Source organism: Pseudophryne corroboree, chromosome 2 (assembly GCF_028390025.1).
Source record: "Pseudophryne corroboree isolate aPseCor3 chromosome 2, aPseCor3.hap2, whole genome shotgun sequence".
NCBI lineage: Eukaryota > Metazoa > Chordata > Amphibia > Anura > Myobatrachidae > Pseudophryne > Pseudophryne corroboree.
The window spans coordinates 1,005,640,647-1,005,665,533 of NC_086445.1; the positions used below are offsets into that span (position 1 = coordinate 1,005,640,647).

The 24,887-nt window shown below is 48.7% G+C and overlaps 1 protein-coding gene across 1 annotated transcript in view; it reads left to right on the plus strand.

The window, feature by feature from the left end:
• Positions 1-3,393: 3,393 nt before the first annotated feature.
• Positions 3,394-24,887, plus strand: part of KCNJ15 (potassium inwardly rectifying channel subfamily J member 15) — a 79,180-nt gene continuing 57,686 nt past the window's right edge. The window contains exon 1 of the mRNA XM_063956570.1: positions 3,394-3,530. The gene's annotated coding sequence lies outside the window, so the exon portion shown is untranslated. The remainder of the gene's footprint in view (positions 3,531-24,887) is intronic.

Sequence of the window (24,887 nt, forward strand, 5' to 3'; positions counted from 1 at the left end):
CCCGCTCTGTGTAGATGCATCTATTCACCTGCTATGCGCGTGTGCTCCCCTGAGAGGCGGATTGGCTATAGGGCTCACGAGGAAAATTCCTGGTAGGCCGACGTGTCTGTGGGGCCTGTTTGTGTGTTGTCACGTGGCGCTACCCCCCTCTGCAGTACAGCAACTCTGCCATGGCTACACGGTACGTTATACCTCATGTTGGGCCACTTTTAGTTTCTAATCCGCCCCTGGTCTCAGACACAACTGCAGCAAAAGACGCAAGGAAGGCCGCAATTGCATATAATCAGGTCCTATGAAAAGGGATCCCATCCCCCTCAACAGACCCCACCCCCTCATCAGACCACGCCCCCATTAGGGCTGCTTCCATAAATTTCCCGGGCTGGTTTTCCATCCCAATCCGCCCCTGGCTCCCCCCATGTCACACCAGCGGGAGAGTTGGGAGGTATGTGTGTAGTAGATAAATAATTTTCTCCCTTGACTGTGTGTAAGACTCTACAGCCGAGAATGGTCAACAAGGCGGCATGTGTCACGCGGTTTCATGACAGCGCTTGCTTTGTGGAATTTTTTCCAATGTGGCAAAAATATTAAAGCACACAACAGTGACACATGTTACAACGACAAGCCCGGATGTTCCCTCACTTTCATCATTTATTACATAGATGAGAATACATTAACGACGGTGTTAGGAGGAAAATGGAAAAGATGAACCGAATAAAGTGTTGTTGGGATGTGGTTGAGCCCCTATAAATGCAGCAGGCGGACAATATGGCCCAGGTGCGTTCGGCAGGTCTCATTGGCAAAATACAGACACAGGGGGTTATTCAGGATGGATCGCCTGCGCAGTTTTGCGATTATCGGGAAACTGCGCAGGAACAGGATCCATTTTGAGCATGTGCGGAATGGGTCCTGCGATCGCATCGCATGATCGCGAATGCCTACCTGATTGTCAGGCAGAGGCGTTCGTGGGGAGGGATGAGGGCGGAGGACATGTTGCCCCGATTTCCAGGAGTGGCGAGGCCATGAAACTGCATCACGACGCACAGTTTCCCTGGCCTCCCCAGCCATCATTTCATGGCAAGCTTGAGTAAGCTTAGACTCAGCTTCCATCGCAGATGAACATTGCGATCGGAAATGCAGCAAGGAAGTGTGTATACTCCGCCTACTGCGCTTGTATTGCTATGGATGCTGGGGGCAGCTCAGTATGTGTGGCTCCTTCTCCCAATTCATCCGAAAGTACATTCAGACGCATCAGATTAACCTGGCTGCTCTGTCAGGCGGTCTGCCGCCATTAATTTTAATCAGAGCGGCTGAATGTGGCGTCACGCAGCTGCCCCGAAAATGCTCCTGGAACTCCCCTGTTCGGGCCGACCGCGAAATGGTGCGTCAACGCCCCCGACGACCACCGCTGTCAATCGCCTTGCGGCCGCATCCTGAGAGGTGTAGGGTCACGCACGTATATACACGCGGCTGCGTTCAGGTCTGAATGACCCCCTGCATTTGCAAAGCTGCTGCGAGCAGTTTTGCAATTGCAATCCATGCTGAGTGAGGGCCACAGTCCCCCATAGCCCCTCATTCCCACCATTAATAATAATAATAATAATAATGATAATGAAGCACATATGAGTAGGGAGGCCAATCCCGGGCCATTTTTTCAATCCCGGGTATCGGGATTGAAAAATGGTCAATCCTGGGATTGGCTTTAGACTGTGTCCTGCCGCCCCCCACGCCCCGCCCCTCCCGCCGTGCAAGCATAAAAAAACCCGTACAAACCTGCACAGCCAGGTAGCGGGTGAGGAGGAGCCGGCGGGTGAGTGCAGCGGAGCTGGCGGGTGAGTGCAGGGTGAGCCGGGAGGAGGCGGCGGGTGAAGACAGCCCTACTTTCCGGCTCGGCGGCTGCTGAAAGCGCAGCGTGACCTCACAGTCACAGGTCACGCTGCGCAGGGGGAGACAGGAGGAGGGAGCCGGGCAGCGTCTGATCTTCCAATCCCGGGATTGAATCCCAGCCGTTTTTGGGCCTAAATCCCGGGATCCCGCCGATCCCGATCCTGGGATTGGCCTCCCTACATATGAGCTGTAAATTGCAATAAAATGGAAGCATTTTAATCTATCTTTATGAAAACTAAGGGGCCTATTTAGCAAATAATATTTGCAGGACATTCCCCGAAAACACCCTTTTAATTGGGGATACCACAAATATTTAGGATCCCTCGAATGGGGTGTAGTACGGCTGACCGGCGGTCTCCTGACCGCCGGTCAGCTTACCGACGCCGGGATCCCGGCAGCATACCGACGCCGGGTTCCCGGCGGGGAGGGGCGAGTGCAGCAAGCCCCTTGCGGGCTCGCTGCGCTCGCCACGCTGCGCTCGCCACACTGCGGTCGCCACGGGTTCTATTCCCACTCTATGGGTGTCGTGGACACCCACGAGTGGAAATAGTCCCTGTTGGTCGGCATGCCGACCATCGGGACAGTGACCCGTCGGGCTGGTGGAGGAGGTCATGTGACTGTCGGTCAGCTGACCGGCAGTCACATGAATACCACCCCTCGAATGTACTATGTAGGGACGGCAGACGATATCTCCCTCTCCGCGGTGGTCCTTCCATTTCCAACAGTATTTTATTTTTATTTTTTTTCACTTGAAGCCCGAGGTGCGGTGCTTCATCACCCAGTGTCTGTGCCAAACGTGCTGGGTGCGTAGGTTCTTGGACCCTCTCCAAAAGTAGAAGGGCCCCGTTACTCCCCTACCCCTCAGAGCCAAAAGGCCTACTGAGGGAAAAAAGGGACTGTGGGTCCCCCCTTGCCGAAGCGCAGAGGGACCCTCGAGTATCCCCAAGGTTGGACGAAGCTTCCCCCTGGGAATCGATACAGCCTCTGACCCTTCCCAAAAGGAGAGTTCCTCGGCAACTAGAGGAGAGGGTGGCCCATAAGGGTCTCACCTAAACCTCGAACAAAAAACCAGGACCGTGATTTACAGAAAAAACATAAATAAGTGCTGTGTAGTGCAATAGTGCAAAACATTTCCGACAGCAGACGCAGATACTCTACCTTTTGCCTCCTTCTAGTTTAACGTATTAAAGGCAGACAATCCACGAGTCTGTCCAAGGGGGAGATGTGTCAAGACTTGGAGAGAGATTACATGAAGTTACCCAAAGAAATCAAACAGCATCTAATTGCGTAATTTCTCTACTTTATCTCTCCAAGGCTTGATACAACTCTCCCTACATCTTAATTTAGTCACTCATTAAGTTAAGCTACCGTGTGTGTGTGTGTGTGTGTGTGTGTGTGTGTGTGTGTGTGTGTGTGTGTGTGTGTGTGTGTGTGTGTGTGAGCCCCGCTGGTGACATCACTGGAAGACTTCTCACATTCCCCTGCCCTTCTGCACTGCTGCTCAGACAGTCAGGTACTTACTACTCAGGCTTGAGCTGACTTGTTCCTGGCTGAGTGAGGAGAGGAGCTGCAGTCTCAGAGCCACCTCTACTGGATTTGGTGCAAGTCATGGCTTAAGTTCTGCTGAGGGCTGTGTACACTGTCAGGTAAGACTTGTCATTACTTTACATAAGTTTTCAAGTCTGCTGAGCACTTACATTTAAACATTGGCTTGTTGTGACTTATTATCAGAGGCTTCCTGTATTACAGCACTGTACACATAACACCAACATAACACTCTCACAAGTGACACAAAACATTCTAACACAGTGTAAACAGTGATTTCATGAAGACTGTTTGTAGGGACAACATATACCTGTAACATGATCATCGCTACACCTGTTCTCTCTCCTTTTATTTACGTCTATGCAGTGTCTGAGAAAGTTGGGAAACATTTTATAAAGTGTTGTGAAATGTAAAAGTAGTTAGAACTAATAGTCTGTTTGCAGTACAGACATAAAGGTCACACAACTGGAGACCTTAGACCTGCAGGTACAAATAAGAAGGATCGCAAAAGGTGCCTGAAAGAAGTCAGTTTGCTGCATTGGAAGACAAGTGCTTATACTGTAGAAACAAACTCACACATATATACATATAGATACAGTTGTAGGTAGAGGCATGTACATGCATACATTCATACCGTACACTGTACATACATCATATATATGTGTTTGTGTGTGTGTGTGTATATATATACTGTATATATATATATATATATATTACACACACACACACTTATATACATAAATATGTGCGTGTGTGTGTATATATATATATATATATACACACACACACACTTATATACGTGTGTGTGTGTGTGTGTGTGTGTGTGTGTGTGTGTGTGTGTGTGTGTATGTATAGACATACACACTCACATATATATACTTTTATATATATATATATATATATATATATACACGTGTGTGTGTATATATATATATATATATATCTATGGGTTGGGTACGGGACTCTGGCATTTGGGATCCTGTTGGTCAGATTACCGACACCGGCATCCCGACCGCCAGAATGCCGGCAGGGGGCGAGCACAAAAAAGCCCCTTGGGGGCTCGCTGTTCTCACCACAGGTTCTATTCCCACTCCATGGGTATCGTGGACACCCAGGAATGGGAATAGCTGTGGCGGCACTGACTGCATTCTGATTTTGGAATCCTGGCATCGGAATTCTGACCGCTGGGATCCTGACTACATCCTATATATATATATATATATATATATATATATATATATATAGTGATAGATATATATGTATATATATGCAGCAACAGGACTTTTTTACTGTAATTTGACGACAACAGTTTCTGTGGCAGATGATACTTTCAGACAGAATCTGCTTTTCAGTTGGTTTTTGCAGAATTCTTTGTGCTATTATTGTAGAAGGTTTTCTTTCAGTTATTTTCTCAATTCCGCCACATCCTGACACATCCTTACATAAGAATGCATGCAATAAATCAGTGTTGAAATATTATGAAGAAATGTCAGAAGCCCAATGTTCCTCTTTAGCCAAAGTAACATTACACTGCAGTGGTAATAATGGCCTTCATTCCGAGTTGTTCGCTCAGTAATTTTCTTCGCATCGCAGCGATTTTCCGCTAATTGCGCATGCGCACTGTTCGCAGTGCGACTGCGCCAAGTAAATTTGCTAAGAAGTTTGGTATTTTACTCACGGCATTACGAGGTTTTTTCTTCGTTCTGGTGATCGGAGTGTGATTGACAGGAAGTGGGTGTTTCTGGGCGGAAACTGGCCGTTTTATGGGAGTGTGTGAAAAAACGCTGGCGTTTCAGGGAAAAACGCGGGAGTGGCTGAAGAAACGGGGGAGTGTCTGGGCGAACGCTGGGTGTGTTTGTGACGTCAAACCAGGAACGACAAGCACTGAACTGATCGCACTGGAAGAGTAAGTCTCGAGCTACTCAGAAACTGCACAGAGAAATCTTTTCGCAATATTGCGAATCTTTCGTTCGCAATTCTGCTAAGCTAAGATTCACTCCCAGAGGGCGGCGGCTTAGCATGTGTAATGCTGCGAAAAGCGGCTAGCGAGCGAACAACTCGGAATGAGGGCCAATGCCTCTATAGTTGTTTCACCCATTAACAGACTTGTGGGACCGGCAAAATAAATATTGAGTAGAGAAGGCTGAGAATAGGGTGGTGGAATGTAAACATCCTAATCATGTAACCTAAGCTCATCCTCAGGTTGTATTTAGACTTTGTCACTTCTCTGGGGCTGGATAACTGATTGCTATCAGACACTTATTGCTTCATTACGTTCATTTGTATTGTCCGTATCTGTTATGATTTAAATATTATTTATTTTTCCTGCTATTATATAAATAACACAATATAGGTGACTCACTGGATATGTGCAGTGTAGCACTATTGCAACATCTACTTTAATACCTAATTAGCAATATGCAGTAAACGAGATTAGGTCTTTTTGCTTCTTAAGGCAGGAACTGTTAACACTTCTGTTATACTTCTTGTGCCGCACAAAGCTCAGATAATTCCCTGCTTATAGCATTGATCCTAAAGTTAACACAGTTGTACAAAGCAGTTGTAGATGGAGATGAGAAGTTCTCGGATATTGTCCATCTAGAATCCCACAGGTAAAGCCAAAGACGTGTGCGTGTAGACTGGTGACTAGAACATGTAATTTACAGCCCCCCAACATGTCACTGTAAGCCGGGATGGTGAGACTAGAAGCTTGCGGGCCAAACACAACGTCCAAACCTGTCTAGGGAACCAGTTTGTCTGTATGGACTTTAATGTCAGTGGCAAACGCAGGATTTGCATGGGGGGGTTTCCAGAACTGGGCGGAGCCAATCACTGGGGTGGGGACTGAGGTGACCCAGTATATGCTGGGTCCGTAAAACTAGTGTGTGTGTGTGTGTGTGTGTGTGTGTGTGTGTGTGTGTGTGTGTGTATATATATATATATATATCTACACATATATATATATATATATATATACATATATCTGCACACACATATATATATATATATATATATATATACATACATACACACACACATACATATACACGGGTGGTCTTCAGTATGCCGGCGGTCGGGCTCCCGGCGACCAGCATACCGGCGCCGGGAGGCTGACCGCCGGCATACCGACACTTATTCTCCCTCGTGGGGGTCCACGACCCCCCTGGAGGGAGAATAGAATAGTGTGGCGCGCGTAGCGTGGCGAGCGCAGCGAGCCCGCAAGGGGCTCATTTGCGCTCGCCACACTGTTGGTAAGCCGGCGGCCGGGCTCCCGGCGCCGGTATGCTGGTCGCCGGTATGCCGGCCGCCGGGAGATCGTAGTGAACCCATATACACATATACATAGCATATTAAACATGCATACATACAGGTTGAGTATCCCATATTCAAATATTCCGAAATACGGAATATTCCGAAATACGGACTTTTTTGAGTGAGAGTGAGATAGTGGAACCTTTGTTTTCTGGTGGCTCAATGTACACAAACTTTGTTTAATACACACAGTTATTAAAAATATTGTATTAAATGACCTTCAGGCTGTGTGTATAAGGTGTATATGAAACATTAATGAATTGTGTGAATGTAGATACACTTTGTTCAATGCACAAAGTTACAAAAAATATTGGCTAAAATTACCTTCCGGCTGTGTGTATAAGGTGTATATGTAACATAAATGCATTCTGTGCTTAGACTTGGGTCCCTTCACCATGATATCTCATTATGGGATGCAATTATTCCAAAATACGGAAAAATCCGATATCCAAAATACCTCTGGTCCCAAGCATTTTGGATAAGGGATACTCAACCTGTGTATATATATATATATATATATATATACACACACACAGTACACATATATATACACATGTATATATATATATATATCTATCATGTGTGTGTGTGTGTGTGTTTATATGTATGTATGTATGTAGGCACATGGATATATATGTACTATAATTAAAATAAAGTATACTTTTATTGCACTTGCAAGTGCCACCAGGAAGACAGCAGGCTGCAGAGGACGCTAGACAGTCATTAATAATAATCATGCAGCTAAAAAAAAAAAAAAAATATTTTTTTTTTTTTTTTTTTTAGTGGAGGGGGGGTTTCTGGGTACTCGGAAACCCCCCCTGGGTGCGCCACTGAATGTCTAGTAATTGTTTTGTGTAGGAAGTTTCCACTTTGGATGCATGCTTGATATATGCTCCCCTGAGGGCTTGGGTCTACTGAAGAGATGTGGGAAGTTGTTCTAGAGTCAGTAGGCCCGAACTTTCCCAATTTTCATGGATGTAAAGTGGATTTTTGGTTACATTGTTTCTAAAGATATCTGCGTTCTATAAAGTGAAATGATCTGCAGTGTACATGATGGCTAGATGTGGAAATCACTAGTTTGGAGGCCATGCCTGGCTGCTTTCCTGGAAGTCTATAGCTTCCATTGCTTGATGGAATGTATATACAGCAGCAGAGATTCTCATACGTTTTTTGAATCACGATGCCCTAGACTAGAGTATCAGTATTTTTTTCATGGCACTTCTAGACCAAAAGTTTCTTTTTGAGAAATTCAATTTTTATTTTCTTTTTCAGTAAATTGTGTTTGTATGTCATGTTTAGGGTCAGTTATGTGTTGGGGACAAGATTTGCTTGTGTTTGTCCACATTTTATGACTGGCAGCCACCAGCACTGGTTTTATCTATTACATTGACCATGAATAATTTGAATTGGTCCTGAACAACTAACCCAGGGCACCCCTGCAACTTTCATGAGGCACCCCAAGGTGCCACGGCACCCAGTTTAGGAACCACTGGTATATAGTATATACACAGTATACACACATATGTGCAAAAATACATGCATTTCTGCTCACCACTTCCTGCAGTATTTTTGGGGTGCACAGGATGAAGATCATAAAAGGCAAGTTCATTGCCGTCTATAAAGAAGACCTCCACTTTCCCCTACCAAAACTATGAAGCAGGTTTAATCCTCTGGTTCAGTCTTTAAAAGACTCCTAAAGAAAAGTATTGTATAAACAAAAAAGTTTTATGAAGACTGCAATGTAGTGGGGTATGTATATATGGGTTCAGTATGATTTACCGGTGGCAGGGATGCTGGCTGCCAATATACCAGCAGCCAGTAGCGGATCTTGCTACGGGCACATGGGATTTGTGCCCGGGGTGCCGCCTTCCGGAGGGCGCCGCCGCCGTGACAAGATCTGCTACTTGTGGTGCCCCCCCCCCCAGTGCCGGTACTGCTGTGCGGTGCGCGATGAAGTGTCAGCGCGCACCGCACTGCATTGTGGGAGCGGCACTTAGACACTAGGGGTCATGATTGACCTCTAGTGTCTATGCGGTTCTATGGGAGAGACGTCATGACATCTCTCACATAGATCAGAGGAGCGGCGCCAGCGGCCAGAGATGGAGGGCAGCAGCGGTCGGGAATCAGGAGCGGGGACGGTAAGTATTTTTTTTTTCTTTTTTTTTTAAAGCGGCACAAACGGGGGCAATACTACTGGGGCCACAAACGGGGGCAATACTGCTGGGGGCACATTGACCACACCCCTTTATGAAGCCACGCCCCTATTTTCGCCCGGGGTGCCACAAGGGCTAGAACCGGCCCTGCCAGCAGCGTATCCTGGCCGCCAGTATGCCGGCAGTGGGGAGAGCGCAAAAAGTCCCCTTTGGGCTCGCTGCGGCTCGGTGACTCGCCACAGGATCTATTCCCACTCTATCTATTCCCACTCTATGGGAATAGTCCTGTAGCGCCGGTATTCCGGCACACAGCATTGGTAGCTGTCTGTATCCTGACCAGCCGGCAAATTAAATGTATACTATATATATATATATATATATATATATAAATATTATACACACTCTGTATATATCTATGTGTTTACCAGGTTTGGCTGTACTGGGTGTGGTATGGAAGGTCGACCACACCTAGGTCGACAGTGTGTAGGTTGACCGTGTCTTAGGTCGACAGAGTTTCTAGGTCAACATGTTCTAGGTCAAAAGGTTTTTTTTGGGTGTTGTTTTCTCCATACAGTGACCAGGAACCCCAATTAGTGCACCGTGTCCCCTCACAAGCTTCGGGCAAGGTGCCTCGCTCTGCTACTGTTGCGCTCGGCACAGGTTACCGTTCCCAATCGTAGTCCACATGGATCGTTAAGTATGAAAAAGTTCAACAAAAGAAAAAAATTGTGAAAAACTAATGTCGACCTTTTGACCTGTCGACCTAGCCCTGTTAACCTAGGGACCCTGTCGACCTAGAAACCCTGTCGTCCTAGTTACTGTCGACCAATAGCGGTCGACCTAGAGACCGGATACCGGCTATAGCATGTATCATACTGTATGTTTGTTCTCAATACTTGTAGATTAGTGGCAGAGGGTTCTATGTACTAAGCCTTGGAGAGAGATAAAGTACCAGCCAATCAGCTCTGTCTTTTTTTTCTTTCAAACATAGCCTGTAACACGGCAGTTAGAAGCTAATTGGCCGGTACTTTATCTCTCTCCAAGGCTTAGTACATATGTGTGACAGAGTTTGGTGTGCTACTTGCTATGACTGTGACAGCTTACCATCATTGTATGATAGAATGTGCTTATAACATGTAAACAGCACCAGGCACGGCACCATTGGACAGAACAGCTCTTAAGGGCCCCATACACTTATCCGACCGCATGTCGGAGGCGATTGCAGGCGATCACCCCGGCAGCCTCCCGGGGGGCAGGATTGGCCAAGATACATCTTATGCTGTCCTTCTGCATCCGATGTATCCTGGGCGATCCCAGCCATGCCCCCAGGTCGGACCTGATTGAATGTGCAGCACATTCAATCTGGAAGATCCGATCCGATGCTCACGGGAACGAACATCGGATCGGATCGGACTGGAGACATTGGGCTGAAATCGGGCATAATCGCTCTAGTGTATGCGGCCCTTAAGACATGTATCAGTTCAGTCTGAAGAAGATATTAGTCTCTCCCTCCCCTGTCTTATCTTACAGTGGGGCAGATGTATTAACACTGGAGAAGTGATAAACCAGTGATAAGTGCAAGGTGATAACGCACCAGCCAATCAGCTCCAATATGTAAATTTACAGTTAGGAGCTGATTGGCTGGTGCGTTATCACCTTCCACTTATCACTGGTTTATCACTTCTCCAGGCTTAATACATTTGCCCCAATATAACATGGCAGTCAGCTATGGCTACTATTACCTTGTTTAGACAGTTGCAACAATGTTGCGGTTCACAGAAAAACACATACAAAGCGATATTATATCTTGTTTTCAACCATAAAGCATTGGCAAATTTATAAAACATTTTCCAAACCATCCTGATAACAATCAGTGGATATGTACTTAAACAGAGATATTTGAGTCAACGTGTCTTTAATGACCTGCTGGACGCTGTTACCTGTCAATGTATACAGTAATTGTAAGAGGTCCTGCGGGCTGGAAGCATTCCCAAAAAGACTAGGCTGTCATTAATACTCAATGGTACGTTGCACAGTATATAGTATTTTTGTGGGTATTGGTATCAGTTGCTCTGTGCTAGCAAAGCGTAGGCTCGGTCATGGATGGTTTAAGGGCTGCATGGCCCTTGGGCTCAAAATGACCAAGGGCCTATTGTGGGAAGTGGCGGAGGTGTGACCAGTCCTTTGTGGGTGTGGCCAGTGCCATGTGGGCGTGTCAGTGCAGTGTGGATGTGGCCAGTACCATGTGGGCGTGACAGTGCAGCGTGGGTGTGGCAGTACCATGGGGGCAAGTCAATGCAGTGTGGGTGTGGCCAGTATCATGTGGGCATGTCAGTGCAGTGTGGGTGTGGCCAGTACCATGTGGGCGTGACAGTGCAGTGTGGGTGTGGGCAAGTCAATGCAGTGTGGGTGTGGCCAGAATCATGTGGGCATGTCAGTGCAGTGTGGGTGTGGCCAGTACCATGTGGGCGTGACAGTGCAGTGTGGGTGTGGCAGTACCATGTGGGCAAGTCAATGAAGTTTGGGTGTGGCCAGTATCATGTGGGCATGTCAGTGCAGTGTGGGTGTGGCCAGTATCATGTGGGCGTGACAGTGCAGCGTGGGTGTGGCCAGTAACATGTGGGCAAGTCAATGCAGTGTGGGTGTGGCCAGTATCATGTGGGCATGTCAGTGCAGTGTGGGAGTGGCCAGTATCATGTGGGCGTGACAGTGCAGTGTGGGTGTGGCCAGTAACATGTGGGCAAGTCAATGCAGTGTGGGTGTGGCCAGTATCATGTGGGCATGTCAGTGCAGTGTGGGTGTGGCCAGTATCATGTGGGCATGTCAATGCAGTGTGGGTGTGGCCAGTATCATGTGGGCATGTCAGTGCAGTGTGGGTGTGGCCAGTATCATGTGGGCATGTCAGTGCAGTGTGGGTGTGGCCAGTACCATCCCCAGTGTCTCCCTAAGTATTTAAAAGTTTAACATTTTTGTGATGAAAATAGAATGCAGTTATAATCCCTGTTATTTATGGCTGACAGTGTGGACTGCTGGTCATCATTATGCTGTCATATACATGTAGAGGCCTGCAGCTGTAATTCCATCCACCCCCATGGTTGACCTGGCGCTGGGCTCAGTATGTCAGGTACAATCTGTATATGTCTAGAGAACCATAAGCTAATAGAATGTAAATATTTCTCTGTGTATTGGGAAATGGTGACACTGACAGCACTCGTCAAGCTTCATCTTGTCTAATTTAAATATGTTGCATAATTGTTGCAAAAATATGTAAGAGTATGCAGAATAATGCTGTTTATACATGTGGAACAGTGTAAGGACAGCTCATATTGTGTAGATCTCCTGCAGACAGCACGTATCCCCCCCCCCCTAACCCAAAGTCTGATTCCAGGTTATATCCTGCAAATATTTATGTCACCGAATTATGAATGATGTCACCTCAGATGAGGAACTACTTCTTCTGCGGAGCACTCAAGTGGAATCTTATTCTGACCTCACACTAAGGTGTGTGGTTGCTATTTTATGTATGAATATAGGACCTGATTCAGACCCGATCGCTGTTGTGCGAATTCGCAAGGCAGGCAATTATCGATCGACTGCGCATGCGTACGGATCATAATGCGCTGGCGTGAGGCCAAACTGTGAAAGAATTCAGTGTCTTTTTTGATCGCTAGGCGTACGCAGGGTGATTGACAGGAAGTGGGCGTTTGTGGGTGGTAATTGGTTGATTTCTGGGAGTGTCAGGAAAAACACCGGCGTGCCCAAGCGTTTTCAGGGAGGGTGTGTGACGTCAGCTCCGGCCCCGATCAGCCTGTTCTCATCACACTGTAGGAGTAAGTCCTAGGCTATGCACAGACTGGAAAAATCATTAGATGGTGAGTGAGTTGCAAACGGATTTGCAGCTGACCGGCGCGTGCAAAGCTTTTCGCACAGCGTATGTAGACTTGCACGGGGCGGATTTTCACTCTCACTATCCAATCGTAAATCTCTGCAAATTCGCAGAGGAGTGACCAGGTCTGCATTAGGCTCACACACAGTTATACATAGGTAGATATAAATGTGGGCGCACATGGAAAGGAAATGACTGCGGAACAGGAGAAATAATTGATGTCTGTGTCCCAAGCTGCCCTCTGCTGATGACCTATAACCTCTGGCGCCATCGCTTCATATTTGACTCTAGAAATACATGATATTATAGACTGGAAGTACTGTTTATTTACCACAGCTTATAAACTAGTACATCATAGATAAAGTATATACTGTATGCTGTAATATAGCCTGACAGAAATCTATTGACATCATTTGAATTTAAAAATGTGATATGAATTTGGTCATTGTAGTGTTTACATTAACGTCAATGTTTGATTTTTGTATTATAATGTATTTACTCTTTGTTGCCACCATCTAGTACTATTCCACTTGTACTGTGGTTGTAGCAATACACACGGTCAAAGGTTAAAAGGTTCTTTTTTTATGATGCTTCAATTGTCTTAAGTGTTTCAGGTGTCTGTGCAGGTAACACCCACCCTTCCATAAACTCTATTTACTGTACACATCAGGAGTTACTTTCTCAGGCACTGAAGACGTGTCAAGGCTGTCTCCTTCTGTCTTCTCAAACTTGCCCCATCCAGTTCTACTGCACTGAAGCACCATAAATGATTGATCCGTATCTCTGGAGCTTTGTCTTTCCTGCCCTCTAACAAACTCTGGGGTCTACAGTACGTGCTAAGTGGGTGGAGATAAAGTCCCAGCCAATCAGCTCCTAAAGTCCCAGCCAATCAGCTCCTAAAGTCCCAGCCAATCAGCTCCTAACTGCCATGTTACAGGCTGTGTTTGAAAAATGACAGTTGGTAGCTGATTAGTTGTAACTTTGGGGTCTAATTTACTAGTGTACTACGATATACCGGCGCTTGGAATCCCGGCGCCCAGCAGATCGGCGCCAGGATCCCGATCGCCGGAATGCCGGCAGCGGGGCAAGCGCAAAAGAGCACCTTGCGGGCTCACTGTGCTCCCCACGCTTATTTATTCTCCCTCCTAGGAGCTTCCTGGACACCCCAAGAGGAAGAATAGTTGTCGGTAGCCCGGCAGTCGGGATCCCAGCACCGGTATGCAGAGTTCCGGGATCCCGACAGACGGGAAATCGAGTGCCTCCCCTAACTTACCGAGCCTTAGAGAGAGAGATAAAGTACTAGCCAATCAGCACCTAACTGTTATGTTACAGGCTGTGTTTGAAAAATAACAGGAGCTGGTAGGCTGGTACTTTATCTCTCTTTGAGGCTTAGTACATAGGTGGTCATTCCGAGTTGATCGCTCGCTAGCTACTTTTAGCATCCGTGCAAACGCATAGTCGCCGACCACGGGGGAGTGTATTTTCGCTTTGCAAGAGTGTGAACGCCTGTGCAGCCGAGCGATACAAGAACATTTTGTGCAAAACAAGACCAGCCCTGTAGTTACTTATCCTGTGCAATGATTGCTGCAACGAAGGTCCCGGAATTTACGTCAGACACCCGCCCTGCAAACACCTGGACACGCCTGCGTTTTTACAAACACACCCAGAAAACGGTCAGTTGCCACCCAGAAACGCCTTCTTCCTGTCAATCTCCTTGCGATCGGCTGTGAGAATGGAATCGTCGCTAGAAGCAATGCAAAACAACGATGCTCTTTGTACCCGTACGCCGGTGACGGGGGGAATGAAGTTTCTTCACTCCGCCCGTCACCCGGCTCCGTAGACGTGCAAGCAAATATGGACGATCTCGTTCATATCGTGCAGTGATGTCGGCCAGTGTGTAGGGCCCATTAGGCACGGTGACGGTCAGCCCCTGGGTCTTTTAAGTGTATATTAATTAGCTGATCTTTCTGTGTATGTCCCCAGGCACTAATTCAACTGTAAGCTTTTTGGAACAGGGGATTCTTTATCATTTATTTGTATATTTGATGTTGCACCCTATTTGTGTCATTATGTATGTTTGGGGTGATTTGCAGTGGCCGCTCCAGAGGTGGGTTTGCAGTTCAGTCCAAAATTAAAATATTGGAGCCAACCTACTGCCAGTGAGTCCCGGCCGGTGATGTTTGGGTGGCGTAGGTGTGGCTTCCCCTTTTCAATTTTGGCACCTCTGGAGACGCCGTGATTTGTATAGCCGGCGTTAACCCTTTTATGTTTAGCATGAAAAGAAAAAAAGGGCCTATTCTCATTACCACGCTTTCATATACACAAGCGTATGAGACCTTTGGCGCAGGCTCCAGATCCCGTATTCCTGGATTCTGTTTGGCAACAAGGATGAACTATCCAAAAACATGAATGGTCCAATTAGTCAGCAATGCGGCGTGCCGCCCACTTGGCTGGCACCGGGCGTATCACATTCAGGGGTAGTTTATAAGTACAAACCAGGTCTTTCTATTACACAACAAAAACATCAGACGGTTATAAAAGGATTAGTCTGCCTGAGGACTAGGAAACCCAGCGGCATTGTGGGAATGTAATGTATATACACCATTCACTTATCCATTGTGTCAGCCGGGAAAGGTTTCATAATGTTACCTCAGATTACTACAAACCTGTGTGTATTCTCGTCTGTGCCTGGCCTGAATTACTGCTGTGGAACTGCAAGACCAAGCATGACATTTCAGCCATTTCCAGGATCGAGGTGTGCAAGCTGTACACACTCTTGGCTTGCTGGTACTTGTAGTTCGAAGGCAGCTGGAGCGCCACAGGTTTCCTGGACTAAATAATGTAATGCGTCTTAAGTTTAGCTGGAGGTGCTGACAGATGGAACAAAATTGCTTCCACCGACAAAGTGCTATTTCCTGTTGCTTTTTTCATTCACCATGTAAATATAATCGGCAGACTGTATTCCTTGGAACCAGGTAGAAATGATTTATTTGAAGTACCAGACTTTTCTAACCCGGCCAGGCCAATAAAAGCATATTCTCTATTATTTTCATAGGGAGCGCCGGAGATGTGAGCCACATACTACGTAAATTAGCTTGTTTTTACTTTTTTCATTTTAATTCAACCACTGAAATCCTCCCGCTTTCCTTTTTTTTTCCTTCTTCTTCTTTGATGCTCCAATTAATATGTTTAATTTTGCTGCCACTCCACCCCGGTAAGGCTAATTAAAATTGTTGAAGCCAAATGTATTCCTGTCAGATTAAAAGCCTTTTATGTCGAGCATTTGAAATCTGCCTCTCCTGCTTTGCCGTCACGAAGTTGCGGTTGCAAGGGTAGGCCGCAGGGTAGGCCTCAGACGTACTTTTTATGCTAGCGTTTCAATTTAGATTTCCCCTTAATCCTGACACAGAAGTAGCAGCACAAACTGGTCATTTAGATGACACGTCTCCACATGGATAACTTAAAACACGTGTACATGTGGTGTTTTTTCTTCTTTCTGTTATCACAGTGTGATGTCAGTGGCAATATGTCATGACTGAGGTTTTTGTGAACCCGGTGTAGTGAAGTCTGTGCGGGCGACTGGAGGATTATGTGAATACTGCCACTGACCTGGTTTGGAAATGCTGTGGACTCTGGGTTTCCTCCGGAGACTGGGGAGAGGAACCGCAGCAGAGATGGCCGAATCTAGGTTCTCCTCATGCAGGATTAGGTCGGCAGACAGGAGGCATGCTGAAGGTCTCCTGAAAGACAGAACTGGAAAGGCACTGATGAATCAGTGAAGAATACCAGGTATAATTGTGCTAAAGGGCACGGGGTGCTTGGAGACACTGAGGTGCTTGCGGACACTGAGGTGCTTGGAGACACTGAGGTGCTTGGAGACACTGAGGTGCTTGGAGACACTGAGGTGCTTGGAGACACTGGGGTGCGTAGGGGTGCTGAGGCACGGAGGTGCTGGAAGCACGGAGATGCTGTGGCACGGAGGTACCGAGGCACGGAGGTGCTGGAAGCACGGAGGTGCTGGAAGCACGGAGGTGCTGGAAGCACGGAGGCACTGAGGCACGGAGATGCTGAGGCACTAAGGTGCTGAGGCACGGAGATGCTGAGTCACGGAGATACTGAGGTGCTGGAAGCACGGAGGTACTGAGGCACGGAGGTACTGAGGCACGGAGGTGCTGAGGCACGGAGGTGCTGTGGCACGGAGGTGCTGTGGCACGGAGGTGCTGGAAGCACGGAGGTACTGAGGCACGGAGATGCTGAGGCACTGAGGTGCTGAGGCACGGAGATGCTGAGGCACGGAGATACTGAGGTGCTGGAAGCACGGAGGTACTGAGGCACGGAGATGCTGAGGCACTGAGGTACTGAGGCACGGAGATACTGAGGTGCTGGAAGCACGGAGATGCTGAGGCACGGAGATACTGAGGTGCTGGAAGCACGGAGGTACTGAGGCACGGAGATGCTGAGGCACTGAGGTGCTGAGGCACGGAGATACTGAGGTGCTGGAAGCACGGAGGTGCTGAGGCACGGAGATGCTGAGGCACGGAGATGCTGAGGCACGGAGATGCTGAGGCACGGAGATGCTGGAAGCACGGAGATGCTGAGGCACGAGGTACTGAGCCCTGGAGATCCCAACTACAACAGTAGTAAAACTGAAACACGACAGCTGTGGTTTTCAGTGGAGAACACGGAATTCAGTACTGTGCCTTTAAGACGAAACATTGCAGCTGTACCTTTACATTGAGACTCAGGGAAATGGTGAAATCAAATGGCAACACACAAATAAACCAAACGGTAACAAGGGAACAGAGTTTCCACAGGAACTTAGGTACAAAGGTTACCTTTAGGGAGCTCAGCTTAAGACCCACACAAGGCTGTATGTGACACAAGGAACTGGCCCAGATTCCAACTCAGCCTCCTGATTTATACTTCCTGGTCCTTGATGATTGGTGGGCAGGATTAGGTGATGTCACTGTCATGTGACTACTCTAGCCAAGGCTGTGATGTAGAATGAGGCCTAGCAGGCCAAGAGAACACTGAAGCCTGGACTTCTGCAAAACACAGGATGCTTGCTTTTAGATTACTGAATTCAGCCTCACACAGGAGATCACCACAGGTGGAGCTAATTAACTATTACCTCTCAGGCAGAGAACTCAGGAAAACTGACAAGCTGTTTAACTCCGTGAGTGAAAAGACACAGGATCCAGGACAGATGGCAGGGGTAAGTCACCAAATATAAAACCTACAGTCAGGATTGTGACAGTATCCCCCTCTTCAAGGGTGGACTCCGGACACCCATCTTGAATCTTAGAGGAACTTGAGAAATTCATACAGAAGAATTTAGGACCTTCGTTGATGCAGATTCCAAAGGTTTAGGACTAAATTCTTTAACTACAGCGTTACTGAAAGTCTGTAAGTCATGGAACACAGGATCATTACTCTCAAAGAGCATGTTGGCCCACTCCAAAGCTCTTCCTCTGAATGCCAGGAACAGATATCGAGTAACGTTGGAAAGAGTTACTGCACCTGAAGGATCAGACTCCATCCGAGAGAGAAATTGTTCAACCAGAGCGGCATATTGCAATAAATCTCCATCAAAGTAGATAGGTGGAAAACCATCAGACGAAAGCTTAGAGGATGAAACTGAAGAAAGCTTTGGCTGGACGAGTAGGACTGGATTGGATCCAAGGATACTTGAATTGGCTGGAGCCAAAGGAGACGGACCAGGCTGGTCCTGGAGTATTGCTGGACCGGCTGGAACCGGAACGGACTGGCCAAGCTGGGCCTGGAGTATTGCTGGACCGGCTGGAACCGGGACGGACTGACCAGGCAGGGCCTGGAGTATTGCTGGACCGGCTGGAACCGGGACGGGCTGAGCCCTTTCTTCACAGGGCTGGGCTGAGGCAAGAGCCCCCACTTCACGGGGCTGGGCTGAGGCAAGAGCCCCCTCTTCACGGGGCTGGGCTGAGGCAAGAGCCCCCTCTTCACGGGGCTGGGCTGAGGCAAGAGCCCCCTCTTCACGGGGCTGGGCTGAGGCAAGAGCCCCCTCTTCACGGGGCTGGGCTGAGGCAAGAGCCCCCTCTTCACGGGGCTGGGCTGAGGCAAGAGCCCCCTCTTCACGGGGCTGGGCAGCACTCTGTAGAATCTCTGGCTGGGCAGCACTCTGTAGAATCTCTGGCTGGGCAGCACTCTGTAGAATCTCTGGCTGGGCAGCACTCTGTAGAATCTCTGGCTGGGCAGCACTCTGTAGAATCTCTGGCTGGGCAGCACTCTGTAGAATCTCTGGCTGGGCAGCACTCTGTAGAATCTCTGGCTGGGCAGCACTCTGTAGAATCTCTGGCTGGGCAGCACTCTGTAGAATCTCTGGCTGGGCAGCACTCTGTAAACTCTCTGGCTGGGCAGCATTCTGTAGACTCTCTGGCTGGGCAGCACTCTGAAAACTCACTGGCTGGGCAGCACTCTGAAGACTCACTGGCTGGGAAGCACTCTGAAGACTCTCTGGGGCTGGACGCTCTGAAGACGCCCCTCCTGGGGCTGGACGCTCTGAAGACGCCCCTCCTGGGGCTGGACGCTCTGAAGACGCCCCTCCTGGGGCTGGACGCTCTGAAGACGCCCCTCCTGGGGCTGGACGCTCTGAAAACGCCCCTCCTGGGTCTGTGGACACGGACTCCTCTGTGACTGTAAATGGCTTGAACATTCTTCTCTGGACACCCAACTTGGGATAAGGTCTTTTAACCACCGGACCCCAGTCATAAATTTGAGTCTCTCTCAGAAGAGTAGCCTTCTTGATACCCCCGTCAGCAGCAGAAGAATCGGATACTGTGGATGACTTGTAGACATGAGCACTATGATACTGAGATTTGTCACTATTACCTGGCTTGCGAAGAATGCAGTCTTTAACAAAATGACCAGAATTTCCACAGTAAAGACAGAGATGTAGCTCCTTACGCCGCTGACGTTCAGCTTCAGAGAGCTTGGGCCGTGGATAGCTCTGATGAAAAACTTTCCCTTGCGCAGAGGAAGAGACTCTATTAACTGGATGGGACAAAACAGGATCAACAACGTTGGTAGTATTCCTGAGGAGATCAGGCATCACAGAGAGAATACTAGACAAAAGTTCTTGTAACTGTAGTAACATCTGGTAGAAAATCTGCAGTTGGTCAGGAGTCTTAGAGCAGAAGGTCATAGAATCTCTGGAGGACGAATTCCGCTGCAGACACTGTGCCAATCGATGCTGAGTCGACTCCAGACCTTCCAAGCGTCCTGCAATATTGCTTAGGAGGTCATGCGTCAGACTAACACTTTCGGCCGGGTCCATGTGGCCAGTTCCTACTGTCATGACTGAGGTTTTTGTGAACCCGGTGTAGTGAAGTCTGTGCGGGCGACTGGAGGATTATGTGAATACTACCACTGACCTGGTTTGGAAATGCTGTGGACTCTGGGTTTCCTCCGGAGACTGGGGAGAGGAACCGCAGCAGAGATGGCCGAATCTAGGTTCTCCTCATGCAGGATTAGGTCGGCAGACAGGAGGCATGCTGAAGGTCTCCTGAAAGACAGAACTGGAAAGGCACTGATGAATCAGTGAAGAATACCAGGTATAATTGTGCTAAAGGGCACGGGGTGCTTGGAGACACTGAGGTGCTTGCGGACACTGAGGTGCTTGGAGACACTGAGGTGCTTGGAGACACTGAGGTGCTTGGAGACACTGAGGTGCTTGGAGACACTGGGGTGCGTAGGGGTGCTGAGGCACGGAGGTGCTGGAAGCACGGAGATGCTGTGGCACGGAGGTACTGAGGCACGGAGGTGCTGTGGCACGGAGGTGCTGGAAGCACGGAAGTGCTGGAAGCACGGAGGTGCTGGAAGCACGGAGGTGCTGGAAGCACGGAGGTACTGAGGCACTGAGGCACGGAGATGCTGAGGCACTAAGGTGCTGAGGCACGGAGATGCTGAGTCACGGAGATACTGAGGTGCTGGAAGCACGGAGGTACTGAGGCACGGAGGTACTGAGGCACGGAGGTGCTGAGGCACGGAGGTGCTGTGGCACGGAGGTGCTGGAAGCACGGAGGTACTGAGGCACGGAGATGCTGAGGCACTGAGGTGCTGAGGCACGGAGATGCTGAGGCACGGAGATACTGAGGTGCTGGAAGCACGGAGGTACTGAGGCACGGAGATGCTGAGGCACTGAGGTACTGAGGCACGGAGATACTGAGGTGCTGGAAGCACGGAGATGCTGAGGCACGGAGATACTGAGGTGCTGGAAGCACGGAGGTACTGAGGCACGGAGATGCTGAGGCACTGAGGTGCTGAGGCACGGAGATACTGAGGTGCTGGAAGCACGGAGGTGCTGAGGCACGGAGATGCTGAGGCACGGAGATGCTGAGGCACGGAGATGCTGAGGCACGGAGATGCTGGAAGCACGGAGATGCTGAGGCACGAGGTACTGAGCCCTGGAGATCCCAACTACAACAGTAGTAAAACTGAAACACGACAGCTGTGGTTTTCAGTGGAGAACACGGAATTCAGTACTGTGCCTTTAAGACGAAACATTGCAGCTGTACCTTTACATTGAGACTCAGGGAAATGGTGAAATCAAATGGCAACACACAAATAAACCAAACGGTAACAAGGGAACAGAGTTTCCACAGGAACTTAGGTACAAAGGTTACCTTTAGGGAGCTCAGCTTAAGACCCACACAAGGCTGTATGTGACACAAGGAACTGGCCCAGATTCCAACTCAGCCTCCTGATTTATACTTCCTGGTCCTTGATGATTGGTGGGCAGGATTAGGTGATGTCACTGTCATGTGACTACTCTAGCCAAGGCTGTGATGTAGAATGAGGCCTAGCAGGCCAAGAGAACACTGAAGCCTGGACAAAACACAGGATGCTTGCTTTTAGATTACTGAATTCAGCCTCACACAGGAGATCACCACAGGTGGAGCTAATTAACTATTACCTCTCAGGCAGAGAACTCAGGAAAACTGACAAGCTGTTTAACTCCGTGAGTGAAAAGACACAGGATCCAGGACAGATGGCAGGGGTAAGTCACCAAATATAAAACCTACAGTCAGGATTGTGACACAATAAAGTTTTTTTTTTACTGAATTCAAAGTACTGGGCTGCCGGCAATACTCATTCACTTTTTATACAACCCTGAGGGGCAAGCGTTGGGGATATAATGTCGCAATTTCCATCAAAATGCAACTGGGCCAAGGCTATGATGACATAATCTGCATCATCGAAGCCCGGCCCCCTTCCCTTAGTTCCAGGAAATGGAGCCTAGCTCCGCCACGTAGCACACCTGCAAAGCCCCACCTCCAGGCTCTGATTGGCCTGCAACCCAGTTAGCAATAGCGTACGGATGGTTTTATGCCACCAAGTTAACCCATACTTGCCGACATCCTAGCTGCTCTCTCCGGGAGAGAGCAGCCAGGTTGGCTCTGAAGGGGGGCGGGGCAGGGCTATGATGGCTAGAGGGGGCGGGGTGGAGGTGGAATGGGGCGTGTTTACAGTGATCGCGTCATTGAAGGCACACCCTCCGCTCTGTTATGCCGGCATTATACTGCAGGGGGCGTGGCTTTAATGATGCAAATCAGCTAAAATCGCGTCATCGACTGCCCGGACCGCCCACTTTACTCACTAAGCGGGCGGGCAGGTGGGGACATTAAAAATCTTGAGACTTGTCTGCTCTTTTAGGGGTGCCGGGAGGGCTATCTGATTTTCGGGAGCCTCCCGGCCAATCCAGAAGGGTAGGCAAGTATGAGTTAACCACGGATGGTAACATAGATGGTGACCATCGATGGTCCAGTGACCATCCATATGCAATAGTGTGGGCTTAGTAAGGGCAAAAGTGGGTGTGGTTTTGTCAGATATGGGTGTGGTTTTCTTGTATCATGGTTTTGCTTTATTGAAAGTTGGAATATCTTTTATAGCTGGGACTGTTCCTGGGAATTAGGCACAGTTGGCACTAGGGAGGCCAATCCCGGGCCATTTTTTCAATCCCGGGATTCGGGATTGAAAAACGGTCAATCCCGGGATTCCCGGGATTGCAGTAGGGATCAGAGAAAGTTGTAGGGAGCAGCGCTGGAGGGAGAGTGTAGGTAGCGGTGCGGGAGGTAGGGAGGGTGTAGGTAGTGGTGCGGGAGGTAGGGAGTGTGTAGGTAGCGGTGCGGGAGGTAGGGAGTGTGTAGGTAGCGGAGCGGGAGGTAGGGAGGGTGTAGTTAGCGGTGCGGGAGGTAGGGAGGGTGTAGGTAGCGGTGAGGGAGGTAGGGCGGGTGTAGGTAGCGGTGCGGGAGGTAGGGAGGGTGTAGGTAGTGGTGCGGGAGGTAGGGAGGGTGTAGGTAGAGGTAGGGAGGGTGTAGGTAGCGGTGCGGGACTCAGGAGGGAGGGTGTAGGTCGCGGCAGGGAGGGTTGGTAGCGGCGCGGGAGGGAGGAAGGCTGTAGTGAGCACCACCAGGGAGGGAGAGAGAGTGGGTGTAAGTAATAGTACTTACTACTAGACGGGCGGCAACCATTAACACACTGAACGCGGCGGCATTTCAAATGAAGAGCCGGCCGCCAGCCAACAAGAGCTGGCGGACCGGCAGCCAATCAGGGAAGCGGCCGCAGCAGTCGCTCCTGATTGGCTGCCGCTGCAGCTTCCCTAATTGGCTGCCGGTCCGCCAGCTCTGATTGGCAGGCGGCCGGCGCTACATTTGAAGTGCCGCCGCGTTCAACTTGTTCATGGCTGCCGCCCTCCTAATATTAGTAAGTACTATTACTTACACACCCACCCTCCTGCAGCCGCCCATGCGCAGTATAATACCGTGAATCCCGGGATTGGATGATTCAAATCCCGGCATTTTTGGGCCCAAATCCCGGGATCCTGCCGATCCCGGGATTGGCCTCCCTAGTTGGCACCTGTGAGTACTTTCTATCATTTATTCTATCAGCTTCCAGAATGAAAGCATAATCAAGTTTATCTGCAAAGAGATTTGCATAACACGCTGCATGGAACCTGCTGATCTGGATATAGAAATGCCACTGGCGGTTACAGATGCTCACTGAGCCCAGCTGGTTTCACTGAAATTTCCTAAAAGTCCTGATTTATGGCGGCTGGGAGGGGTGTGAGTAACTAAAATGGGGTCGTGACCTCACGTGCAATGGGCACGAGTTAGGTTGCAGATGCGAATTATCCCAGTTTCTCAGTTGAGACTATTGGCAGAAACGTATAGAATTATTTCCCTATCTTCTGCTCTGTGATGGCGCTACAAGTGTTCTGTGTAATGAATGGGCAGGAATTGGGCGAGGTGGGGCATTGGGTGCCAGGGTTTGTTGCCTGTAGGCTTTACTTAAGTAAATGCAGCTTTGGCTTTATATTAAAGAACAACATCAAAGTATCAGTTTCTCTGCAGAACTACAGGTCATTCTATTTACTATGGTATCACAAAGTTCCACTATATCATTGGTGCATCAGTCTGCCTAGCTCTATTGCGGTGGTTAGGGGGGAATCGGAATTTTTTTAACTATATTCTTTTCAAACACTTTTGATCACATCCTCTCTGAAATCTCCTGGGCTCAGAAGTAGGCAGGTTAGGAAAACTTTAATACATCTTTATTAACAATGAAAAAAAGCAGACATTGGAAATCATGTTAATATCGATGGGCCTGATTCAGCAGTGACCACTACTTGTGTCGCTGATGTGTCTTCATACGCAGCGGATATGCAAATGGCGCATTCGCTGTCTTTTGTATAGAGGTGCCCACCCCTGACTTCTCAAATCCGGCCGCTTGGGTATAAAGACACAACGTTGGACCTATCAGCAACCCTACTGCTGGGTGCACACTAGGACGATGAATCCGCCGTCCGGCTGATCTGCCAACCTATCTGGCGATTGGGAAGTGCATACACACTTACCAGTCGTCAGCCCGATATATGTCGTGTATGATGCCACAACTAAGCGGGCATTTACATGTGCCAGCCCAGTTGTGATGTCAGTCAATGGCGGCCGCTGCAGCAAGTCTATAGACGGTCAACTGAGTGCCCGTACACACAGCATGCATAGACAAATTTGTGGGCAACTGGAAACCCCCCTTCCCCACAGCCTGACCGGCGGCCTCTACATGATGTGTAA